The sequence below is a fragment of the Hemitrygon akajei genome, chromosome 7 (assembly GCF_048418815.1).
Source record: "Hemitrygon akajei chromosome 7, sHemAka1.3, whole genome shotgun sequence".
Classification (NCBI taxonomy): domain Eukaryota; kingdom Metazoa; phylum Chordata; class Chondrichthyes; order Myliobatiformes; family Dasyatidae; genus Hemitrygon; species Hemitrygon akajei.
The window spans coordinates 65,994,650-66,000,731 of NC_133130.1; the positions used below are offsets into that span (position 1 = coordinate 65,994,650).

General features: G+C 42.1%; 1 protein-coding gene across 1 annotated transcript in view; it reads right to left on the minus strand.

Moving 5' to 3' along the window:
* Window positions 1-399, minus strand: part of LOC140730518 (exportin-1) — a 61,900-nt gene extending 61,501 nt beyond the window's left edge. Inside the window, exon 1 of the mRNA XM_073051079.1 lies at window positions 265-399. The gene's annotated coding sequence lies outside the window, so the exon portion shown is untranslated. The remainder of the gene's footprint in view (window positions 1-264) is intronic.
* Between the last annotated feature and the right edge of the window lie 5,683 nt (window positions 400-6,082).

Here is a 6,082-nt window from a genome sequence, read left to right on the forward strand (position 1 = left end):
AGGGGACAAGAAGGGGAAAAAACAAATGGCGGGAATTTAAAAAAATACAAGAACACGCACAAGGTCGCCTCTTCCTTTTATCGCTTTCGATTTGGTCCAAACTCAAGCAAGGAAAAAAAAACAAAAACAAGACTTGTGCCAATTGGTCACAATTCAGAGCACTCACTTCTCTTCTGCAATTTTGTTAAACTGTAGCGTTAATAGTTATAACCAGTTACCCCCAAAAAAATAGAAATCAACCGCCGTGACATTAGTTTGAATTACTTTTCTGGGAAGGATCTTTTTTTACGTCTTCCGATTCATTTTTCGTGACCGTTTCTGTAGCTGGCGGTGCTGGACTATCAACCTCCAAACCCTCTCTGGCAAAACTAGTAACCGGTTGTAACCGGTTCAGACTGGGAGATTCCATCTCGGTTTAGTTTTCTGCCGATAGGGCGTCAGTATCGCAGAGCAGTCCCGCCGCCTGACGCTACGTCGCGCCGTACGTAGCCACTGACAGATCCGCTCCACTCAGGCCGCGCAGCCTGGCCTCCCTGGGGCGGGCTGGCAGGAGCGTCTCCGCCGCGCTCGGTCAATACCCACGTGCGCTGTCACGGCCCACAACGCCAAATTAAACCGCAGATCCAAGCGCCACCCGATGAAGGGTCTCGCCCGAAACGTCGACTGTTTATTTCCCGCCCATGGATGCTGCCGAGTTCCTCAAGGATTTCATGTGTATTGTTCCAAGATTTCCAACGATTACAGAAGTGAAACAAAAGTGTGGATTACAAGGTGAAAGCATGGAAGAACAGAAGGATTTTTTGGAATCCGCATCTTCAGATCTCCAGAGGAAAAAGGACACTTATCCAAAGTGTATACACATTTACAGATGCTGGAGCATTAAACAAAATGCTGGAGGAAGTCAGCAGATCAAGCAACATCTGTGGAGGAAGAGGGGCTGAGTTAAGATGAAGAACCTGTCCATTTCCCTCTAAGGTTTCTCCAGAATTGTAATTGTTGCTTGTGAGATCTGAGGGTAAGAAAGTATACACAGGATACTTGCCTTAAATGGCCAAGACATTGAGAATAAGAGCAAAGAGATTTGCATAAAAATCCCATACCTTAAATACTCAGTACAGCTCCGGTCATAACACAAGGTTGAATCTTAAGATTGTATATGGAATCCATACTGTGATAATAAATGTACTTTGAAGGTTCAGGACATGTAGAACAATATGGCATAGAGACACGCTCTGCAGCCTACCAGGTTTGTACTGGCTATGATTCCCATCTTATGAATCCCATCTGCCTGCACCTGGTCTATGACTTCCATTCCCTGCCTGTTCATGTATCCATCCAAATAACTCCTAAATACTGCTTTGATATCTGTTTCCACTACCTCCCTGGCAGTGTGTTCCAGGCACCTACCATTTCCTGTGTAAAAAAAAATTACCCAGTTCATCTCATTTAAACATTTTCACTCTCACTTTAAAACTATGCCCTCTGGTTCTTGAAATTTCTACCTTGGATGAAAAAGACTATCCTATTTGTGCTTCTCATCTTAATTTAAAAAATACTGTGCAGAGCATAACAATATACCAGTTATCAAGCTAAATATAGATTCACTTTCCACACTCATCTCTAAGACACTAGTGTCAAGGATGAGGATTCTCAGGCTAATTAACAGTCTGACAGACTATGATGCCTATATACTGTACTCACATTGTAGTACATTATGAAGGCTTATATCTTGCTGATAACACTTCTCGTCCTCCTTCACTCCAAAGAGAAAATCCATTGCTCTTTCAACCTTTTCTCATAAAACATGTTCTCTAATTGTGACTGCATCCTTGTAAATCTCTTCTGTACCCTCTTTAAACTTCCACATCCTTTCTGTAATAAGACAATCAGAACTAAACACAGTACTCTCTGTGTGGTTTGACCAGAGTTTTATAGAACTGCAATATTACATCATGGCTCTTGAACTCAATGATCTGATAGAAATACTTAAAACATAAAGTGTCTAGACAGAGTAGATAGAAACTATTCTCCTTAGCAGAGAATGAAGGACCAATGAGCATAGAGTGAGTCAAAAATACTTTCTCTTCATCAGCCTAAGGCTGAAATTCACTAGCTGAGGAGGTACTGCAGACAGACTCTCACAGGAACTGTGAGGCAAGTTCACAGTGCTTTGCAAACTCTGGCAGTTATGTGGTGGTGTATTTTGATCCTTTTTCATTGATTAATTATATCTTAATGCCACGCACACCCACTTGGAACACAAATAAACTTCATGTAACAATACTCCAGATTTTCAGGATATCTTAAAGTTCAAAGTAAAAGTTTTTATTGGAATACATACATATCACCACATACAACTAAGATTCTTTTTCTGTGGGCATATTTAGCAAATCTATAGTACAGTAACTAAATGGGATCAATTGGCAAGGAACAGTGCAAATGCAAATATAAATAAATAACAATAAATAATGAGCATGAAATAAAGAGATAAAGTGTTCTTAAGGTGAGATCATCGGTTGTAGGAAACCTGAAGTAGAATTAGTGTAGTTATCCCCTTTTGTTCAAGAGCCTTTTAGTTGAGGGCTTGAACCTGCTGGTACGAATCCTGAGGCTTCTGTACCTTTTTCCTGATGGCACCAGCAAGAAGAGATAATGCTCTAGGTGGTGGAGTCTCGGATGATTGATGCTGCTTTCTTGCAACAACGCTTCATGTAAAAAATATATGCAAAGGTGGGGAAAGCTTTACCATTGATGGATCAGGCCATATCTACTTCTCTTTGTAAGATTTTCTGTTAAAGGGCATTGGTGTTTCCATACCAGACTGTGACATTATCAATACACATCTATAGAAGTTTGTCAAAGATTTAGATGTCATGCCAAATCTTAGCAAATTCCTAAGGAAGTAGAGGTGCTGCCATGTTTTCTTCATAATTGTACTTGCGTGCTGGGCCCAGGACAGGTCCTCTGAAATAATACACCAAGGAATTTAAAATTGCTGACTCTCTCCTCCTCTGATGAAGGCTGGCTGATTGACCTCTGGTTTCCTCCTTCAGACATCAATTACAGCTCTTTGGTCTTGCCGGCATTGAGTAAGAAGTTGTTGTGGCACCACTCAGCCAAGTTTTCAATCCCCCTCCTATATGCTGATTTGTCACCACCTTTGATGTGACGTACAACAGTGGTGTCATCAACAAACTTGAATATGGCATTGGAGCTGTGCTTTGCCACACAGTCATAGGAGTAAATTAAGTAGAGCGGGGGCTAAGCACACAGCCTTGTGGTGCACCTATACTGATGGAAATCATGGAGGAGATGTTGATGCTAAATGGAACTGACTGGGATCTGCAAGTGAGGATATTGAGGATCCAATTGCACAAGGACGTATTGAGGGCCAGGTTTTGAAGCTTATTGATTAGTTTTGAGTGGTTGATGGTATTGAATGCTGAGCTGTAGTTGATATCTTTATCATCCTGATGTATACATCTTTGCTATCCAGATGTTCCAGGCTTGAGTGAAGAGCCAATGAAATGGCATCTGCTGTGGACCCATAGCTCCGGTAGCCAAATTCGAGCAGATCCAAATTGCTTCTTAGGCAGGAGTTGATATGTTTCATCACCAACCTCTCAAAGCATTTCATCACTGTGGATGTATGTGCTAGTGGATAAGTCATTGAGGCAGGTTACCACATTCTTCTTAGGCACTGGTATAATTGAAGCCTGCTTTAAGCAGGTGGGTACCTCAAACTGCCAAAGTGAGATGTTGTAGATCCCAGTGAACACTGCAGCCAGTTGATCAGCACAAGTTTTTAGTACTTGGCCAGGTACCTCATCTGCGCTGGACGCTTTTCACAGGTTCAAGCACCTGAAGGCTGCTTGCATGTCACAAGATCGGTGGGGGCTGTGGGAGTTTGTGATGGTTCCTTCAAGTTTTGATGGTCAAAGCGAGCATAGAAGGCATTGAGTTGTCTGGAAGCAAAGCTCTGGTGATGCCTATGTCGCTTGATTTAACTTTATAAGAGGTGATAGCATTCAAGCTCTGCCACAGCTGTCAAGCAACCTTCATTGCTTCAAGTTTTGTCTGGAATTGTCACTTCACCCACGAGATGGCATTCTGGAGATCGTTGAACATCTTGCTCACCAGACTTGAATGCCTCTGATCTGGCACTCAGCAGGTTGTAGATCTCATGGTTCATCTAGCCCTCTTTATGGAGAATACTCTAAACTTTGTGGGGGACACATTCATCCAGAACTGTTTTAATAAAGTTCATGACAATCATTCAGATTCTTGAACACAGTCCACCAACTCGAAGCAATCCTGTAGCTGCTCCTCTGCCTCCCATAACCATCTTTTTGTTGTCCTAGTCTCTGGAGCTTTGCTTTTTAGCTCGGCCTGTATGCAGGTAGGAGGAGAAGAGCCATGTGATCAGATTTACTGAAATCAGTCTGGCATTCCATACCTTAGTATAACAGTGGTCTACTGTATTGGGGCATCTATTGCCACAGATTATATGCTAATGATAAATGGGCAGGGGATTCTTCAGACAGGCCAGAGGGAAGTCCCTCACTCTAATTTGAAATACATTGGTATGGACTGTTCTTTGGAGACGGCATCATGCCATATCTCAAGTGCTTAATTATAGTCGGTTGCTAGTGGTTTATAAATTGCAGTCAGGATTATGGAGAACTCCCTAGGTAAATAGAATGGATGGCATTTGACCATTAGGTGTTCAAGGTTGGGGGAACATGAGTTTGACAATACAGCCACATAAGAGCACCACATAGAGTTTATCATGAAATGCACACTTCCACCTTCTGCCTTTTCCTAATCAGCAGTTAAGTCCATCCTGTAATTAGAGAAGCCTTTGTGTCTGATAGCTGTATTTGGCATGCTGGAAGAAAGCCACATATCACTCCAACAATCTGTCATTACACTCCAAAACAGGAATCTTGCCCTCATATCCTCAATTTTGTTCTCCAGCAATTGCCCATTTGTTAACAAAATGCTGGGTAAAGGAGACCTCATCCCTCTGCATTTCAGCCTGGCTTGGAGTACCCCTCCTCCCCCGCCTCACTTCTAGTCATGGCGATGAACCTTCATTCACTTAAAGGTGCCATACCAGCTTGGTCCGCCAAGTCTCTCAGAAGATCGTGAAATCTGTACATCATTAAGTTGATTTAAAACTATATTCCTAAAGGGAAATTATATGTTGCAGATTGCTGTGAGAGTAATTCAAAAGAGGTATACTTAGAAGTATTGCACGTAGCGCACAGAACGTCGCCATGGTTCACTGGCGCCATCTTGCTTAAGGTGTAAAGATGTAAATCTTTGTTGAAGCACAGCATAGTCATAAATGCATTGCCAGCAGAAAGTAAAGCTGAGGCAGCATCCAACAAAGCCCTCATCCTGAAGGACATCTTTGTGTGGTGCTGCATCTAGTTGTGTAGAGCCAGAATGTGCAAACACCAAGTATCACTGTGGTCTAAGATTCTATTCATTCCCAGTGTTGTAATGCCTGGTTACTGTTCAGCGTTCCATTCAGTGGGACTTTGATACTCGGTCTTTTGTTCAAAAGTTAAGGAGAAACACACATTGGACCACAAAACCATCAAATAGTGGTTAGTTAGGAATATCCTGGAAGCCCTGCATGCAAAGATGCATGGAGTAAGAAGTCTGAGCATCATGTGGCAGAATACCTCATCACCATATATGACAAACAAGCATTTGGCTGCCTGCAAGAAATACCCTCCATGTTAGATCCTCCTGCACAATGAATCGTACTACCACTATACACTGTCTTGAGATGGCTCTGATGCAGATAAAATGACAGTTTATTGTCATTTGGCCAAAAAGTTTGGAAAGTCAGAGTTAAGTTTATTGTCATATGCATATGTATACACAGGTGCAATGAAAAACTTGCGTGTGTAGCACTATATAAGTAAAAGGATGCAATGGTTAAGGGTCATTCAACAGTAACATAACTATTCCTAGGGATGTATACAAAGACAAACTTTAACTCCTGCTGGAAGATCATCCGCTCATTGAAAGAAACATTTAGGTAACGAACCGGGTCAGGTCACAGATC